This window comes from Anastrepha obliqua, chromosome 1, assembly GCF_027943255.1.
Source record: "Anastrepha obliqua isolate idAnaObli1 chromosome 1, idAnaObli1_1.0, whole genome shotgun sequence".
NCBI lineage: Eukaryota > Metazoa > Arthropoda > Insecta > Diptera > Tephritidae > Anastrepha > Anastrepha obliqua.
In genome coordinates, this window is record NC_072892.1 from 181,946,592 (window position 1) to 181,967,812 (window position 21,221).

General features: G+C 35.8%; 1 protein-coding gene across 2 annotated transcripts in view; it reads left to right on the forward strand.

The window, feature by feature from the left end:
* Positions 1 to 9,474: 9,474 nt before the first annotated feature.
* The window catches only part of LOC129242832 (sodium-coupled monocarboxylate transporter 1), a 191,984-nt gene continuing 180,237 nt past the window's right edge, over positions 9,475 to 21,221 (forward strand). Inside the window, exon 1 of one of the 2 annotated variants that reach the window (XM_054879696.1) lies at positions 9,475 to 9,922. The gene's annotated coding sequence lies outside the window, so the exon portion shown is untranslated. The remainder of the gene's footprint in view (positions 9,923 to 21,221) is intronic. The other variant, XM_054879712.1, reaches the window with a different exon arrangement.

Here is a 21,221-nt window from a genome sequence, read left to right on the forward strand (position 1 = left end):
GATAGCGATAGATAACACCTGTTATTGGAAAACCCTTTACTTTGTTATACCGAAATTTAACGGGCTATAAACCTACATACCAAGAAGTTTTCTAAAATGCTGACTGAGGAGTGGAAAATTTTTTGTAAAGTTTGGAATCTTCATTTATTTTAGGTATTTGTTATACAATAGGACATTATATAGTTCCAAAGCACCTCTTGTTAGAACGCTGTCTGACATTAACTATCTCGCCTCCCTTTTGGACCTAGACTTTTCCAGAGCGAAACAGGTATTTAATACCCAATTAAAAAATTTCTTCCTTTGTAAGAATTCTAAATAATTACCTAATATATTCTGTTAATTTAGTTTAATAAGCTTTAATTTTGTCAACTACTTCTATATAAATACTCTTAGTTCTATGTAGTTATTAAGAAACTTTGTATTTCTTGACTTACTAAAATGAATTAATCCTCTTTGTAAGTTATAAGAAATTTTATCTTTTTCTTTTACTCATTACTATTGAAGCTAGTTAATTACAAGTTTAGTTTTACTTTGATTAATTAATTTAGTATTAATCTGTTTTCATAGTCTGTAAGAAATACTTTATTTTTAGACTATTAATTGAATTAAATAAATAAATTAAATAAATCCTTTTTATAAAAAATTAACGATGACAATTTTGCTTGACAAATACTACGAAAATGGTAAAAAGACAAATTGACTCAATTATGTGAGCACAAGTGTATTTATGTAAACGCAAAATCATTGACCATTTAAAAATGTAGTGCATGTCTCACGTCATTTTTTCACGTTACCAGAGGACAATGACAGCTGATAAGTAAATTGTTGAAACCTATTTTCTACTCATAAAAGGAAATAATATCAGAGAAGTGGGCTTAATGGCTGGTCTTATGAAGCTAAAACTCGAAACCGAATGATGCGACTTTTTACCATTTTGTTGATACGGCTGCAACAAATACAACATTTTGAATCGGCGACTGCATTCAAAAAAAAAAAAAAGGCTCAAATAAATCGACGGAAGAAGAAATATTATTGAAGTTACCTGAGTTCTGGACTGCAGGTTTTGTGGTTCATACTATTAATCGTTCTACTGGTCGTCAGCACATATGGAAAAGAACCTAAGTTTGGGAAAAAGGAGCTTAGCATCCAGTTGCAGATGCACACTTCACGATTTGTACGATCATTTTCCTCAATATTGTTCAGCTATTTTTTTGGATATACAACAAGCATTTGATAAAATTTGGCATGATGGTTTGTTATACAAATTGAAAATATTTTCCCCGCACCGATTTACCTAACTCTTACCGATAGATCATTTTACGTTAAGGTAAATGATGATACTTCTAATATAGCATACATCAAAGCTGTAGTACCGCAAGGAAGTGTCCTGGGCCCTGTCCTATATACAATTTTTACATCGTATATGTCTGAAACCATAAACGTATTAATTGCTACATAAGCTGACGACACTGCTTTATTGGCTTCCAATCAGTGTCCAACCAAAGCTTCTATTTTAGTACAGATGCTTTCCATTTCAATTCAACCGGGCTATTCGGGTCATGTTCTTCGATTTCGATGAAACTTAAATATGTTGCTCTCTGGTCAAAATAATGAGACACGTATTTTTTTGTTCGCCCGAAAAAAAATTTTTTCAAGAGTTATCGGCAATTTTGTTGTTCGGCTCAAACTCGATTTTTTTTAATTGTATATATAAGAAAAAAATTTTTTTAAACGCCCATAACTTAGTCAAATATGAACCGATTTTAATAGTTTTGGGTTCAAAATGATCGTAATTACTTACACGAGCGGCTTCATGTAGAAACAATTGCAAAAAAGTAGTTGAAAATTTTTTATTTAGCAAAAAAGAAAAAAAATTGAAATTTTTTCGAAATTCAATATTTCAAAAAGTGTATTTTTTTTTTATAACTTTTTCCAAATCAAGAGGACACCTCAAACTTCAATTAAGCTGAATGCCCAGTAGCTAAAATGACTTGTTATTGAGTAATGAATTTTTGAGTAAAAAACCTGTTTTGCACTTTTTGTTTTTTGCAAAATAAAAAATTTTCAACTACTTTTTTGCAATTGTTTCTGCATAAAGTCGCTCGTGTTAGTAATTACAATTATTTTTAACCCAGAATCATTCAAATCGGCTTATTTTTGACTAAGTTATGAGTAATTAAACACAAGATTACCTATTAATAAAACTAATTTCTTTCGTCCGATTGATTTTAGATGAGTCTTCAACGTCTTGTGATGATCACCGCAAGGGACTTCTGTAGACTTCTTATTTTCTTTTTTTGAAATTTTACTTAGGTCAAGTCGAAACATGATGTATTAATGCTATGTTTTTATTTTTGTAAAATAAAGCAATATACTAGCAAGAAAAAATTATTGAAAATCATCATTTTTTCGGACCTCTGGCTACCCCTTACCCCTTAAAGCTGCCAAATTTTGATTCTGTCGCTCTTGGTTAAAATCTCAGGTCTTAAGCGGTCATTTGATATTGCCAAGTTGACTTACATATATCTCGAGTACCAAACTTGTACACAAGAGATCGAATATTTGATAAATGGAGCACCTTGGCGCGGGGCCTACTGCTCGCCATTAGCTTCAGCCCTGAAAAGCATCTTCGAGGCTTGAGCTTCTCGACATTCACATATTTTGCTCTAAAACCTGCTGTAAAACTCATTTTCAATAAACGAACTCTTAGAGCTGCTCGGCAATCATTTAGGAAATAATGCGGAACTATTCATGCTAAGTACGTACTCGTACATATTTAAATATACATATAACTGAATATGGAAATGTGTTATTTGGACCTTCGTTTCATAAAAAATGTATATTTAAAATTATCAGCAGTGCTTAAATACATTGGGAAGTAAAAAGCACTCCACACGGAAGTAAAAAGCACTCCACATGGAGTGCATAAAATAAAAATCGTGACGAGGGATAATGAGAAAATATCTGAAAAGCATAGCGCCTCAAATTTGCTACAGCAATAAACAATCCGTAGCATACAGGTATCAACATAAACGGGAGTAACAGCACAATGTGGGGCCCACACTCTACCATCAGAGTGCGCAAACAGAACGCACAGCTCTGTTGAAGTTGATTTCTAAATGAATGTTACGCGATTTTACACAATGTTGAAGTTTAAATTCGCATCTTAAGGACTGCGCGATACAAGCATAACAATACCTAAAAACATATCAGAGTCAATGCTACCTCGTATATGTATGTACATATATACATATATATATTATATAAACATATATTTACAAATGATGAAAAAGCAGCGACATTGGGAAATTATTTTGAAAATGTCCTATCCAACGATGAACATAAACAAATTGACACGATTAGTAATGTTACTACTGATACCATCACAAAAATAAGAAAAAAAGCACTCAAGAAGTGATATTATGCATCAAAACTCAAATTAAACATAAAAAAGCACCCGGATATGATATGCTGACAGGCAAAGCACTTACGGAGCTACCAATTGAGGCTTACATAGGTATTCCTTAGAAACGTGTTTAATGCAATGATTCGCTTGTAATACTTCCCAAAAGTATGGAAAGTCGCAGAAATCATTGCGCTACCAAAACCGGGTAAAAACCCAACCGCTTTAACTTCATATCGACCTATAAGCCCACTTCCGACTATATCTAAAACTGCAGAAAAACTTTTACATGACAGAATTACGCCAATACTTGACACGAAAATCATCATTCCAGATCATCAATTCGGTTTTCCAAAAAAAACACAACTATCCAACAAATACATGGAGTTACACAAAAAAAAATTTCAGACATGGAAAACAACGCACTAGTTGCTGTAGCACTAGTTGTATGTATCAAGAGCTACCTTACTGATCGGTGCTTCTACATTAAATTCAATGACAAATACTCACATATTCATCCAATAACGGCAGGACTTCCTCAATGCAGCGTTCTAGGACCACTGCTATATGTCTTATTTACCTCTGACATACCACTCCCAGACGAAGCTAATTCAACTATAGCAACATTTGCAGACGACACAATTTTATTGTCATCTGACAAAAACCTCTCTACCGCAACAACAAAATTACAGATGTATACCAACAATGTAAAGAAGGGGTTTGAGAAATGGAGTTTAAAAGTGAATGGGGACAAATCTGTACAAGTAATATTTACGACAAGAACAGCGGTTGCTGCTATGCCTATTAAGCTACCCAATGATAAAAATATACTAATTGAAACATCTGCAAAATATCTTGGAATCAATCTGGACGCAAAATTAGCTTGGAAAGATCACATCAAAAAGAAAATAAAACAAATAAAGAAAAAATTTCGAGAATTGCATTGGCTAGTAGGTAGAAATTCTAAGCTCAGTATTTCCAACAAACTTTTAGTATACAAGGCGGTCATTAATCCAATCTTGACGTACGGACTTCAAATGTGGGGAACTGCAAAAAGAACTCACATAAACAAAGTAGCAATCAAAAATCTTAAGTATAATAACAATGTTCGACAGGTACATAAAAAAAGATGCCATCCATACAACGTTCAAGATACCCCTAATCAACGAAGAAATAAAAGCGATATCAACAACATATTTTAATGAAATAAACCAGCACAAAAACAAAGAAGTCAATACACTCTCAAAACTTGAAAGAAGAACTTCACGACGTCTGAAGAGAAACCGACCAACGGACCTATTAAATTAAATATAATATGAATTCTCGTATGCTAAAATAACTGTTCTGTAAACAGGGTTTGATTGAAAAGCAATGAGCCTTATTTTTTTTAAGCAGTTTTATTAAACCGTTTGGCTTATACAACTAATATTCATGAAAATAGGACCCTTGAGCGTCAATACACCGCTGGTAGCGGACCTTTTACGGCTGGAAACATTTTTTAAACTCATCCGCCGAAATCGCGTTCAATTCGGCTGTCACAGTTTTTTGGATCGCCTCGATGGAGTCGAAACGCCTCCCCTTCAGCTTTCTTTTCAGGGCGCGGGAACAAGAAGACGTCCGGAGGGGACAGGTCTGGGCTGTAGGGAGGGTGGGGAAGCACCGGAACCCCCATCTTGGCCAATGCAGAGGTTCAGAGGAAGGCGGTGTGCGCCGGCGCATTGTCGTGATAAAGGGTCCAATTGTTCACGAGGTCGGGCCGAACCCGGGCGACGCGGTTTTTCAGTCGTAGGAGCACTTCTTTGTAAAATGCCGCGTTTACAGTGCTTCCTGCAGGTACAAACTCCTGTGGACGATGCCTCGAGAGTCGAAAAAGATGATCAGCATGGTTTTGACGTTGCTCCAACGATCGCTGCATTTTTGCCACTGCAAAATCCTAACACACTTTTAAAACAGCTTTCACGCGCGGAGCGATGTTGACTGCACCGAGCAGCGAACCGGTTTCTAGTGGAAGGGGAAGGTCCAACGATCATTTTCTTCCACCAGCCGATTCGGTTGATCGCTTGACAGACGCTCCGCGCGGGAAGGCTCATTACTTTTCAATCAAGCCCTGTAAAATGTAATTGCTGTCCTAAAATGTAATCCCTGTATTCGTCTTGGCACTGGCCATGATGAAATATATTTAATAATTTTCCTAACTAATTGTTAAAAATGTACTTGATGTCAGTATGACAGATGTATGATTAAGGTAGGAAAAAAATATATATATATGTATATATATTTATGTAATTTTATATGTATGTACTTATGTTTACATAAAATAACTGATATTAAATACAGCAAAAAAATATGTATACATTTTTATACGAAAAAAACTTTGTTACGATTGGGTGCCCACAAAATTACAGCTCATTTCCCTAATTGTCTCCCACGCGCAGGTTTTTTTAAATAAAAAACTTGCTCAAATTACATAATGAACTGTTTGAACACTTTTTTCATAACTATTTTATTAAACTACTTGAATTTCTCTGGAACAACAACCGGAAGGGAAAAGTGCTATAATTGTCTGATTCCGGTACAATTACGGTAAAATGCAAGTGGATTTAGAGAAACTAAAAAAAATAGACAAAAATAAGTTACTTATGGTGTATAATGGTTTGTTTTTATTACAAATAGAAATAAAAAAACTTTGCATTATTAGACAAATACGATTTCATTCATAAGGTGGTATCGCAGCGCCTACCTGTCGCTTTTGAATCGAAAGGTATGGATGTTTTCTGCGTTCTCTGTATAGGCGCTCCTGAATCACTTGGTTACATGGATCTTTAATGACACCCTACAAAGAATACGGAAGACAAATCAGATATTGGAGTCTATTAGTGCCTTAAATGCTAAATATTTGATGGGTATAAGGGTTCATCGTACTGAAAGTACAAAAAGCGCAAATCTATATCTTCAATTTCAACCAACAAATAAAGAAGTGGGTCAGTGGTGCCAACACTCCAAAAAATATGCCTAACTGTCGTTATCTGAAGATTCATCGTCTTTCCTGATCTATAGATGCGACAACTTTGCTCGGTGGAGATAATACAAAAGAAGGCCACGTCAGCAAACCGCCAATCCGCTCTCAATTAATTTGGCAGAAGCAAAAACGTTGTCAATTGGCTATGAAAATCCCCTAGTCCCAAGAAATAGTTTTAGACCCTAATTCGGCCAGCAATTTATGTTGCTGCAAAAGTTGCATTTTATATTTTTCTCCTTTGCAATCCTACGTGTGATGGGCGTGTAATTCGATATTTTTATTAAACAAATTAATAGAAATGTCATACATTCGCATTATTTATGGAACTCGTCAGCCTGGCCAGTCTGGAACCATACTCACGCTTTCTCAATTTTCCAAGACCTTCTTGACAGTTGCTGTCGGTTTTTAGCGTCTTAGAATATTTTTTTATGCGAGGGCTGCTTTTTATATTTTTCGCCCTTGCATATTTCGATACTTTTTTCGAAAAATTTGGTATTTTTAGCATTAAACTACATATAATATTTTAAACAGCTCGCGTTGGAGATATCCACTTCTGAGTGGTAAAAGTGTTTCCAAAATGTATTCAGGCGAGAGCAGAATTGTATTGACTTCCAAGAAAAATATTTTAAACAAGATAAAGCCATTTTCATTAATATTTTACAGTATTTTTGTTACTGAGCGCAAAAGATAAGAGGCAACCCTCCTACAAAGCCCTTATTGAGCAACGATAATGAAGTAGATGGGTCTTGTAAAGTAAAATTCTACGCTTCCGACAGCTAAATAGCGGACTCTGACAAACTCCCGAGAGCTGGTAGGCGGACCGCGATATCCACAATCAATTGCATTATGTCAACCGTGGCTAGTCGGTTTGACTCAATAATGATAGAAACAAGATTGCGCCCATCAGAGAGTGTGTGACGTCGCATTAGCTGAGTTATGCAGTGTTGCCAACCATTTGCTCTTCGCAATAAATTTACTGCTTTTTTATACCCAAAATGCGAAAATTTTTAAGTTTCACTCTGAGAAGATTTTAGGGTTAATGAAAATTTGTTGGTTCTTATAATATTTGATATTTTGAAACTGAAAGTTTAATTTTTTGCTCCTTTTAAGGTTATGTTAGAATATTAAACCTTTTTCTCTCAACTATTCTTAACATTGAAAATCTTTTTACACATTTTAAAATGCGTTTGAATTTATTGAATGCGAATTAAAACCATAGAGGTGTACTCATTTCTTCCGGTCATCAATCCTTAGTGGGACATAGGGCATTAAGAGGTGTATTCATAGTAAAAATAAGCAACAGAATACCAGAAAATACTGAAGAAGCCATGGCGACATTTTTACAAAAAGAGTACCAGATCATGTTACCTAACCTCAAATATAGCAAAAAAGTCGTTCTCTTAACAAACGAGTCTCTCTTAACAAAAAACTCTTAAATTAAATTGTAACACTATAACACATTTACTTAGCAAAACGCACAGTTTAAACACAATTTTTCGCACATACAAAGTTCTTTAAGTAAATCAATAAAAATTTGGTACTTTATTTTCTTTAAATGGGCATTTTAGTGCATTTTTATATCCAAAGCTAGACAACACTGCACTAGCGAGAGAGAGATTTGACTGCTGAAAGGAGAAGAACACCAACAATAACAGATATCGCGGGTTATGCGACCAGATGTTAAAAAAAGTAAAACGAAATAACACTGAAGGAATTATTGAACTATTTTTTTTTTTAGAAAATGTACATTTTCCAAAATTATCACTATTATATTTTAATTAGAACAGGTCAGAAAAATGTCATGAAGAAAGAACTAAAACTTCGGGACTAAATTATAAAAAAAATGCCAAACCAAGTTACGAAAATGATAATCTGGCCATACTGGTGCTAATACGACGTCACTCATTGTCAAATTTGCTGAGAGCAAAGTAACGGTACCCCGATAGGCGCCATCTCATTATTCTTTCCATCATGGGCTTGAGTGATGTTTTCAAAATTATAACTCAGTATTTTTACATACGAAATTTTTTCCATAATTTTTTTTCGTATTTATAGAAATTTAATCACTAAAGGAAACTAACATAGTTTTTGTTTCAATAGCTTGACAAGGATGGAAGGAAAGATAGCAATTTTTTTTTATTTTAATCAACTAAAAATTGCTTGTTATTTGTGTAAATTTATTATAAAAATATAATTTTATTCCGCGAATAAACCACATTTTATGTACACTATGCAAAAATCTGTTTGTTTTGTTATAATTGACCACATTTTCCAAACGGTAACAATACTCATATCAACGCATATTTTGGTAAAATACTACCAAGCTTTCCAATACGCATAAAAATTCCTACCGGTCAGTAGTCTCAGTCATTCAAATTATTGCAGCTCTGCCTGCGGCAGCAGTGGCATCGCGCTTCGCCAAGAAAGTGGTCAAGTGCAAGAACGATCGGCAAAAAAACTACAAACGAGCGAAATAAAAACAATACAAAACACATAACCAATGAGTTCCGATTGAGTGAGTTAGAGAGTTGGCGCCCGATGAGCGAAAGAAATAATCATCATCAACGAATGCGAGAGAAAAGACCAGAGAGCAAAAACGGATTGCAACATATGTATGTAAATATTGTAGCATATATATGTACATATATACATACAAACATATATAGCAACAAAGTACCAACAGCAGTCAACAAGCAAGCAAACAACTACGAGTATGCAGAAGAAAAATAGATGAGCAAACATCAGCGAAAACAAACTCAAATAAACGAACGAAGCCATGCATAACCTACCCAAAAGATCGGACGAACCTTCCCGTTGTGCGGACATCCATCCATAAAAGCTCGTCATAGCCGAAGGAGGAATTCAAAAATGAACAGGCGAACGACATGCACAGCGGGAGCACTACAAGAAGACATGCACAACATCAGCAACAACAGGCATGTTTGTATGTTTGTATGTACATATGTATGTAGACAAACAATCAAGTACCAATGATAGCAATTCGCTCTCCGCTGTGGTCAGATCTCAGCTAAAACGATACGATCAGCTACATATGTAGTCAAATTTGAACCTTTGGCGCTGCCGCAAGTTGGTTATTCAGTGCTATTGGTGCTGGCTATTGTTCACTTCACTAAGTACAAGCCAAATCTCGACACAACGCTTGAAGCGCGGCGTAGTTTGCACGCTTCGGTCAAATCGCGAATTGTGCCAACATTGTGCGGTTAGTTTGTGAAACGCTGCGAGACGCGCTACAATCGTAACACTTCGAGCTACTGTATATGTACATATGTATGTATGTAGCTTACAAAATTGCTGGGAAAACTCAAAAATGTGTGAAAATAATTGAAAAGCTTGCTTTAAAAGTGGTGAACTTGTTTTTAATATTATGTGCATGTGTGTGCGTGTAAAAAGTACTTTTCCGTTATAAAACTTAAATGTCAAAACATTAGTACAAATATTGGTGCATTGGAGCTAAATATTGAATAATCCAAGTTATGTATGTATGTATGAAATAAAAGTAATAGCAATTAACTGTTTTCTAATATACTCGTATGAAGTGGAAAATGTGTGAAAAAAACTACCAGAACCAATCCAAATATGTGAATAATAGCCATTCATATAAGTTCACAGCTTGAGCAGCCTTGATATGGCAATACCGTCCTCCAAAGTTCATGATTGTCGATTCTTCCGTTTCTTCTGTTTTGATCCAAGGTGTAACCCAAACTGTGAGTGCTGAAATAGCCGGCTTTTTTCACACATTCGAAATTAGTATGATTAATTAATATTTTAATTACAATTAATGATTAAGACACCTTGCTCTCGAGCTTCCCTTTCGTTTTTGTTGCGCTGGATTTTTTTACAATTTTTTTTCTTACTCTGATGTTAATTTGACACTAAAACATAAATACCACTAAAGGTTAATAATAAAATGTGTTTGCATACAAAGCGTTTCCAATATAAATAAAATTGTGCCCTTTCAGTTGCATTCATACTTACGAGTATACTTTGGACAGAACAGTTTTTTGCACTGCAAGTCAAATTTAACTTTGTTTCGAAAATAAAACAATATTTAAAAGTTGTCGGACTTGGCAAAAAAGTGCTTTTAGCAAGCCATTCAAACTGCAGATTAAAAAAGAAAGTAATTATAGGGAGATTTTTCAAGGCAGAAATACACTCGGAGGTTTGCCATTGCCTGCACCCCCGAATGATACTCACTCACCAATCCATTCGGCTGCGGCGGCCGCTCCTCATAAAAACCATGTGCCGTTCGGAGCCGGCTTAAAACTGTAGGTCACTCGATTTGTGAAAGAACATCAACACGCACAGCACAAACTCCTTACAGAAGTGTATGCGCCAATTATTTATTCATTTGTTTAATTGTAAAGTCACGTAAAGTACTTCCCGAAATCAGCCTTTAATTTAAAAAAGTGACTTACTTTCTTAAACATAACTTTTTTGACGATAATTTCTCAAATTAAGCGAGTGTCTTTTTTTGTTATTGGTAATTTCACATCTGTTATAAATACTTATACAAGTTCCTATCGTTCCGTTAAGGAGCAAGGGGCCGTAACAAAATTTTTCAAAGCTGTTCTGTCGCCTGCATGCGTTTGCATCTCGTTCCAACTTGGCTGAAGACTCTCCATTTCGATTTCCAGCAGCCTTCTCTAGGTAAAAGCTGGTTTTCCTCTACGTCTGCTGCCTTATGGGTTTCATGTAATGGCTCGGCTAGCGATTTCGTCGGGTGGCTTGCGTAGCGTATGGCCGATCCAATTCCACTTACGTTTTATAATTTCTGTATTGGTCGGTTGCTGTAGTGTCAAATGCCACAGGCTGTTTTTTGTTATTTTATTGGGCCAAAAGATTTTCATGATTTGGCGAAGGCACTTAATGACAAGCACTTGTACTTTCTGTATGTCTTTCATCATGACTCATCTGTTATGAATATCCATAATTTTTTAATGAGTATCGTTAGGATAAGGAAAAGTAGAAGAAACTGATTTTGCCGCAATTTTGGTTCAGCCAAAACTTTGTTTACATACTATACGTTGCAGATATATAAGCACTTCGGGAGACAGAATTATTCTTTATTAACGATTCTTATACATTTATTGGAAGCGTGGGACAATTGTACATAAAAAGATACTAACAAACAATTTTCTTTTGATAATTTAATTTTTTTTAAACGCATTTTACAATATAATCGTCTGGCCCGTCATGCGTTTTAAACGTCTTCGAGAAGAATGCAGCCGAAGCATGCTGGACACTGCATCGTTCACATAATTTCTTGGTCGCTGTTTGTGAGCTATGGAAACCAGAAGTGATCGATTTTTTCATACTTTTGCTCACTTTTCATCTGTGCCTGCAGAATAGCAAAACGTATGATATCTCATTGGTTTTTTTCTTTTGAAATTCAACGGATTCAAGATCGGATTATAAAACGTTCCCTTACGTGTCAGATTGGCCAGTTTTAGAGAAGACTTTTGCAGAAATACCGTGTAAGCTTGTAATACCTTGACTATTCTTTTCGTCAGAAGTTGAAGTAGTTAGCTCGTAGTTTTTTTTTTTTTTGGCAGGAGTATGGATATGTAAGCAATTGTATGGGCGATAGTCTTGAGTAGGTTATAGACGACGAACGTGTTCGTTTTACTTTGTCACATACGGCGAGCGGCTCATATGTGATTTTGTCTGATAGCGTACAGATGGATAGCCATAACCGGATGATGCGGTTGCAATGTTTGTTATTTATGCCTGTTTAAAAATAAAAAAGGAAAGAGACCGAACTCAGAAAAATATGGGTACATGATTGGCTAATAAAAGAAGGAGAAATATCTATTACATCGTCTTGTATTGTCGAATCCTAGAAATTATAATAATATTTTGCATATGGACGTTCAGACTTACATATGTACATCTACATTCTCGAATTGGTAACGCCTGCTTTTGTTGTATTTGTTATCAAGGCGGCGAGGACTTAAAATTCTTCAATAATAATTCCCCCCAGCTCATGTTCAGAAATTGTTTCTGCACTAAATCCTCCCACGCTCTGTTTTCTCATACTTTTTTATATTTGTCATAATTCTAGCTCGTTTTTTAGGCACTCCTTTACATAACTGCACTATTAATTTTTGGCTCAAACTCGTATTTTTCCGCCGATGTGCACTTTTCAAGCATCAACGCAAAATGCGACATGTAGTTGTTTTTGTTTTCAATATAAGGCTCGCGCATCACACCACAAACGACAAACATGTGCGCGAGCCGGTCGCCGAAAATCAATGTTCGTCGTATGTAGCCTACTTTAGCTAGTAGTGCCTTTGGTAATGTGATATAATTATTCATAATTTTATGTTCAATAAATAAATAAAAAAAAATAAACAAAAAGTAGAGGCTCTCTAGTATTTGTACTCTTAGACTAGTAGAAGTAAATAACAGCAGAAGCATCTGCGAAACCCGCGATTCCGTCTACTCGTTTTACAAAACCAACAAAATGTTTCAAACGCAAAATATTAAAAGCAATTTGAAAGCAAAAATCTTGAACTTACAAAATATTAAAGTAATGTTTGTTATTTCTCCATCAATAGTGGAAATTTAAAGATTACAGGCCTCTTCTCTTCGCCAAGCGTTAGCACGTGGCGAATAGATGGAGCAACTGATATAAATAAACATATCTTGGCAGCGCTGAAATAGAGCTGCCTAAATCTGCTGCCAAATCGCACCATTAATACGTTTTTTCTAAATATTTCCACTGAAGCGTCATCCAGCAAATCAGCCTTCATTTATAATCCATTCAGTAGCGAGGTCATGTGAGCCCAGTACTGACAGCGAAAACTGATATAATATTTTTTACATATTTATGTGTGTATAGTATAGTGGGCAGCCAAGAGGTAGAAAAGATTATTTCCAAACCAAAAAGAGAAAGATCCACGTAAAGAACGTATTTGCTGTTCGGAGGCAACATAAAAACTGAACATTCATCTATATGTGAAATAGCAGCAAGCCAAGAGACAGGCTATTTTCAATGCTGCCAAGAAAAAACTTCGAAGCAATAGAAATATACTAAATATTATTTAAAATTTAAATTTAAGATCTGCTGACTTTCGAGATCTTCAGACGTAAAAATATCACTATGCAATAAAGAAGCCCATCTTAACTCTGTTAAGAATTTTCACGTATATTTCACATCCCTAAAAGCTAAAGAGCGGGGAAGAAAAGTAAAATATCCAATATAAAAGTCATCTCTCACCGCATTGTCGGGTCCAAGATAGCATGTGGTGCCGAAGCAAGTGTGGGAGTCTGGACCAAGAAGGCCGATATCGCTCCATCATCTGCGTGGTAAACCACTAAAATATCTTCCAAGCGCGATTACTATGTGAAGCCGTAAAGTGTTGAGGAATAGCATTTCTAGTAAAAATAAATGAAGAGCATATTCTGATATCCAACGAAGGTAATAGCTTCAGATTTTAATAAAAAATCCAGGCCTATTAAGCAATGCCAAATCGAATTATACTCAGTTTCTTCGCCTATAATGGCTGATATGAATTCCATGTGGTTCAAAGAAATGAAAGTTTCGTCACACTTACGGAGAGTAAATCGGTTTAATAGTCAAATACATTCCAAGTATTGCCATTGCCTCCGGAGTGGCAGCCATATACTGGGGTCCAGCCGAAGTTTTGGTGTTTGGGCCTCTATTTCCGAATTCATAATACATACGAGGGGTGCCTTTTATATGTCGGGATTTGGCAACCCTGGTGTTGCAATCTGGCAACTGACAGCTGTATCGCAAAGTTGGACATTTTTTGGCTTCTACGTACTCAGAACGTTTTGAAATACCAGCGCTATTTGTGTTGTTTACAGTAACTTAAAGATTCATCTCGGTCCAAAAATGGAATTAAATCGTGAACATTTTCGTGCGATTATTTTTTACAACTTTCGACGTGGATTAACTCAGCAACATTGCATGGATGAACTTAATTCATTTTTTGGCGATGAAGCTCCATCAAGGACCAGTGTTTATCGATGGTATGGTGAATTCAATCGTGGTCGTAGTTCACTCCAAGACGAATTTCGTGAAGGTCGTCCAAAATCAGTTGTTGTTCCGAAAACCATTGATGCTGTGCGCGAACTGATATTGCAAGATCGTCATGTGACCTATCGTGAGATTGAGACAATCTTAGGCATTAGTGGGACCAGCATACATTCAATATTGCATAAACATTTGACTGTGAAAAAAATTTGTTCGCGTTGGATCCCACACAATTTGTCAATCGCTCAAAAAAAGACCCGAGTCGATTGGTCGAAGGAAATGCTCAAAAAATACGATCGCGGGGCTTCGAAACACGTCTATGACATCGTGATAGGTGATGAATCATGGATTCACGCGTATGAGCCCGAAAGTAAACAGCAGTCGACTGTATGGGTGTTTCAAGATGAGCCAAATCCAATAAAAGTTGTTCGCGCACGAAGCACTTCCAAGCAAATGGTCGCCTGTTTTTTCGGAAAAACTGGACATGTCGCAACCGTACCACTAGAACAACGCAGAACAGTAAATTCTGAGTGGTACACAACCATTTGTTTGCCAGTTGTCTTCCAAGAAATTAGGAAAACCAATCGCCAAAGACGGATCACTCTTCACCAGGACAATGCGAGCTCTCACACATCGGCTCAAACAACTGCATTTTTGAGCACCCAAAACATCGAATTAATGGGTCATTCGCCGTATAGTCCTGACTTGGCACCGAATGACTTCTTTTTATTCCCGTACGTAAAAAACAAACTGAGATGTCAACGTTTTTCGACACCTGAAGAAGCGGTTGCGGCATTCAGAATGCATGTTTTGGAGGTACCTCATTCAGAGTGGCAAAAGTGCTTCGACAATTGGTTCAAACGCATACAAAAGTGTATAGATCTTCATGGAGAATATTTTGAAAAACAATAAAGTGATTTTCGATGACTAAAATTTGCTTTTGTTCTCTAATCCCGACATATAAAAGGCACCCCTCGTAGAATTGTTTAAAGCAAGATAAAATCAAATATATTAATATAAATATTTGCTGGTAAAATTGTGTTCCTCGATAGGTGCGGAAATAATCCCTTTTTCATCTTCTTAAAATCGTAATTTTTTCGATGAAAATAGGAAAAAAAGGAGAAAGGAAAGAGCCGCTGAAATTAGTTCAGAATGCCATTAGTAAAAGTGAATGAATAAATTTCTTTAATCATCCATGCCCTCGAAAAAAATTACTTACGGCGGTTAGATATGGGGTTGTTCCAGCCAAAGCAATGTCCAACTAAACCAAAGGTTTCAGAATAAAGTGTTAAAATGTGCCGTTATCTCCTTGGTATGTACGTAGCTCCGATCTTGAACGTGAGCTCGCTCTTGATTCAGTTCTAGACACAATTCTCATAAAGAGAGACTGAATAAATTCATACACACAGAGACCCCAACGTTGCTGACACAAATAAATGAAGAAGAAGGTTTAAGAAAAAGCCACAAGACCTGTTCAATTAAAACAAAACAAAAAACTCGTTTATTTATTTCCATAATATTTAAGTGGAGCATCCCAATACTAATTTCTTTTAGACAAAACTCGTTACAAATTGCTCCTTAGTTTTAAATATTTTATAACTAATCGCAATGAAAACTTAAAAAAAAAGGAAAAAAAATAAAATAAACTAATCTTAAAAACGTGCAGTCCCGTCGTGTTTTCGGTCATCTACTATAACTTTGCAGTTGTCTCATATTTTCATTATGTGAAAAAAAAACAAAGTTTTGAATTTCGAAAATGAAAAGTCAGCCAAAGCGATATGAATACTTTGAACTAGCCAAACTAAACTTCAATGAAGTAACTAAATTTTAGAAGCAATCAGGCTTGGATGTCTGCAGCAGCATACAGAACATCCTTCAATTTATACCATATGTATTTATGTATTTTCGATATTTTTTAGTGTTAATTATCCTTTTATTCCCTTCTTCCCTTTCTTGCTTCCAAACTGTATCGCAATGGGTAGTTTCATTATCAGCTGTTTACTTGTGTCTCCCTCCTTTTTGTCGGGGCAGTCAACTTTACCTAACCTAACTCTTTTCTAAGCGTTAATATTTTCTTGAATGAACACTGACTTAACTAGACGGCATAACTTCATGTGTATAAGTATATGTGAATGGAAAAATTCATATATGTAAGTATGAATATCGAACAATCGGCGGCGGCATAAAAAGCGAACTCGATCACGCGGCACTCTAACGCCAGATTAGTGATAAGACCGCGGCAGCATCAATTTTCTACCGTCAAGTTTGTCGCTATTGTTGTTGTTTATAATATTATTAGTATTTATTCCATGCTAGAATTTATTTCAGTTGTCGATAAGCTTAGTATATATTTTTTAGAGCTGCCTTTTCGCTGTTTTCTCTCTTTCAATTCACTGATTCCATTAATGTGGCCTAAACATGCGACGCAGCAATGTCACGTGCCTGATAAGTGACAAATCAAAAGAATTTATCTGCTATTGAAATATTGTTTTTGAGCTGACACGAAAGAACAAATAAACCCGAATTATTATTTACTCGATCCTGATATGTCACCTTTTGACCAAAGCAGCGACGAAATTGTTACTAGGTAGCGAAGAAATGGCTAAAGGGTATTACAAAAATGACCCCTGGATGTTAGTAGTGAATAATTCCTAGACGATATCTTTTTTATGTCATCCTTGACATTTGTCATGTATGTAGGAAGATGTGCAAGACAGATGTGCAGATGTGCAGTTGTGTGCACCGCAGAACAACTCGTTAAAATTATTGAGACTTATTATGAAAGTGGTCGATCTTTAAGAACAACATCGCGCACAATTTGTGATTTCTTGCTGGAAATAACTCTTCGTACGGGCAATTCAAAGGTTGGTGAAAAAATTTAAAGCAACTGGTTCTGTCGAGGATAGAAAAAGGATTGGTAGACTAAAAACTGGACGTTCTGTTGAGAATATTGCTGCTGTAGCGAACAGTGTTGCTGAACAACCTTCAACTTCAATATCTCGACGTTCTCAACAATTGGGCATTCATGAATCGACTGTTTGGTGGATTTCACCTACAGACGTGCGAATGGTGGACTTATAAAACATGCCATTTTTTCACATATAATTGTTAAGAGCAGTATTTTTAATAAAAATAGTGAAACCTTAGAAAATCTATATTTTACATGTTTAAAAACAACATCTAGGCGCTTCTATAGAAATGCCCTTTATAAAAGTTCACCTATATCGACGACTACATAAAATTTATTCAGCGCTCCGTTTCCCCATCCACGGCATTCTCTGTCGCCAACATGCGAATGCAAAGAATCTTTCTCTCGAACACTACGAGTGTCGTGTTCTCCGAAGTTGTTGTTAGCACCCAAGCCAGAGTGAGAAACTAAGGGAAACAACACACCGTAGTATTATGTGAATATTCAGATTTTTCCATTAGTTTTTGTTAAGCTTAAGCAATTGAATATATTATCGCTTGATTTTGAATATTAATCTGTTTTTATTTGTTGATTGCTGCAAACTTTTGCCTGCCTATTTTTCTCACGAGTGCCTAACGTTCGTACTCAAGCCAGCCGCCAACCGCTTGCTTAGCGCCAGCTCAGCGCCACGTTTAAGTACCGAAGGCAGAAAGCCAGCTGACTGCGTAGCTGTGTGCTGTTAATTAGTGCATTGAATAAAAGAGCGACTTGACTACGCAATTGCTCAAGTCAAGTTGTGTTTTCTGCCCGGCTGAGCGAGTGTTGGCATAATAAATAGTGCCGCTAAACCAATGAATTAATTATACTCGTATGTATATATTTAGTAAAGTTTACTTATGTTTTGAGTGGTAATAAAAAGTTTTTGTATAAAAATCAATTTTTTCCACCGCACAGTCTCTTGAAATGTAGAAGATGAATTCTCTGAATTTTTTTGGACCAAAAAAGTATGGCAGCAAGCAGAAAGATATACCTACATACACGCATACATTCAACTAATTTTTCGAATTTTAAGTAGCGATTTTTTTTCTTTAACAGCTAAAAAAGCGTTACTGATGAGACGGAAATTTTGTTTACGTTTAGACATTTACAGCATGGATAGCTTTTTGTTTTGAAAGTATCGAAAAATGGTAATCGAATACTACACTGAAGTAGTTAGGCGCCTTGAAAGTGCGATTTGGCCCCATTTGGGCAACGTTAAGGATAAAAATATTCATGCAGTTTTTATTTATTTTGGAATTAGATTAAATGCAATAGGCTGGGTTAGGTGTCGGCAACCTTTTGAGTCGGAAGAGTCAAAAATTACAAAATTTCAAAGTTTTACAGTACATACAATTTTTTTTGTCATCAATAAATAGTAATCGCATAATCGTTCGGACCTAGATTTATAGCAGGTAGCGAAACATCCGCAATTGGGCTCACGCTTAGTAACTCCAAGAGGGCGCGAAGTTCTCAGAGCAATACAGGCCAATAAATTATTCCACGTCTCGGCAGGACAACCCACTTACTGGCCTAGTGACTCAAATAAAACACCGGATCTTATAGAGTTTTGCAAATGCAAAGGTGTATCTAAAAATCAGGTCTCCATAGACATATGTCTAGATCTCTCATCAGACCACTCGCCTTTGCTATTAACAATAAACTCTTGTTTTCAAAAAAAGAAACTCCACCAAAGCTGCACAATAAAATGACAAATTGGGAATACTTTAAAGAATTGGTGCCTAAATATTCCACTAAAATCCAACTCTGATCTGGATACGGCCGTTGAGATTTTCATGGAAGTTAACGAATTTCTCTCAGCTCCGTTTCAAATGGACTTTCCAACTGTACGATTTACCTAGAAAGAAGCTAAATACGCAGCAATCAAAACTCTTAAAACCAAAAAGACGCCAGGTTACGATCTAATAACTAGTAAGGTTTTAAAAGAACTGCCCTTATGTGGATACAAATTCCTCACCATTATATTTAACGCGATGATCAGACAAGAGTATTTCCCAACTCAGTGGAAAGTTGCTGAAATCATCCTTATATAAAAGCCAGGGAAGACCAGGAACGCGGTCTCCAATTACAGGCCAATACGTTTATTGCCTGTTGCCTCTAAACTCTTCTGCTAAACTGCTTTTAAAAAGGATAAATCCAATAATTGCACAAAGGAATCTTATTCCAGCCCACCAATTTGGTTTTCGTAAGTATCACTCCACCATAGAGAAAGTTAATTGTGTGTATGATTTCGCTAGACAAGCACTTCAGAAAAGAGCAATACTGTACAGCGGCGTTTTTAGATATAACGCAAGCTTTCGATAAAGCCTGGCATGAAGGCCTGCCATACAAGCTTAAGCAGGGTTTACCGCACAACTACTATATGCTCTTAAAATCATACTTGCAAAATAGACATTTTCTTTTCAAAGTAATCAATGAAACCACTAACCTTCACGCAAGTAGAGCAGGTGCACCACAAGGATGTGTTCTAGGCACCGTCTTGTACACTTTGTTCACGGCAGACCTGCCACTATCAAAGAACACATATACAGCCACTTATGCAGATGATACTGTCGTCATTGTCTGGAGTACCCTTCCTTCAATTGCTTCTGATCACCTACAAGAAAACCTTAACAGTGTTAGCGACTGGATGAAAAAATGGCGCATAAAAGCTAACGAAAGCAAATCGGCGCAGATAACATTCACACTTCAAAACGGCTCAGCGTTCCAATACCTCAAATAGATAATGCCAAATATTTAGGTATTCTATTAGACCGGCATCTTCCTTGGCGATCGCATATATTTTAAAGCGAAAGCAACTTGGACTGAAATTGCGATCAGTACACTGGTTAATCGGCTACAATTCAGCACTTATATTAGACAATAAGGTGCTTATCTACAAATCTTTTCTGAAACCGATATGGACGTATGGTGTTCAATTATGAGACTCAGCTGCAAAATCAAATTTAGAAATTATGCAAAGATTTCCGTCAAAGGTGCTCCGCATGTGTGCCAACGCGCCATGGTTTGCACAAAACGAGATATTGCACCGTGACCTAAAAGTTACGACAATTTTCGAAGAAATAAACAACTTCAGCCAGGGATACAACAACCGACTTGCCACTCATCCGAATAACCGAGCAAATAACCTTTTCAAGATAAACTACTCCTCAAGATTAAAAAAAATGTCAGCCTAACGATTTAATGCAAAAATTTGAAACGTAATATACGTAAATGCGAAAGTTAGAAAATTGTATAATGTTTATGTTATGTGATGTTCATTATTAATTAACGAATTCCCCTGGGAGTTCTTACTCTAAGTTATTCTTCTTTAAATTGTAGGTAAAAATAGTACTTATTGTTATTATTATGACAGATTGTATGAAATAAATGGAAGTCTAAAAAAAAAAAAAGTTATATATTTATTCATAAGAAAACAAATCTATTTATTCATATACAAACAAAGTTTTTTACAATAAGTTATGTAATACATATATATTATTACTTAAGTAAAAAATTTAAATCTTTTTTTACATTTTATTTTATTTTATTTTTTATAAAATAAATAATATTTGCGTTTGGAACTAAATAGACGCACCTTCACAACCAAAGAGCCGCAGGTTGCCGACCCATGGGCTAGATGAGCCACTCGGTATTTCTAGCGAGTTTTCTCATTATTATTATTATTATTTTTTTTTTGTTTTATTTATTTAAAAATATTTACATCTGTTTAAAATCAGTAAAAACAAAATGTATTATATCAGTTTTTCTTAAGCTCATTTGCATTCGTAGCTTCTTAAACTCAGAAAACGCCCAGTTCATAAAAAAACTCTGA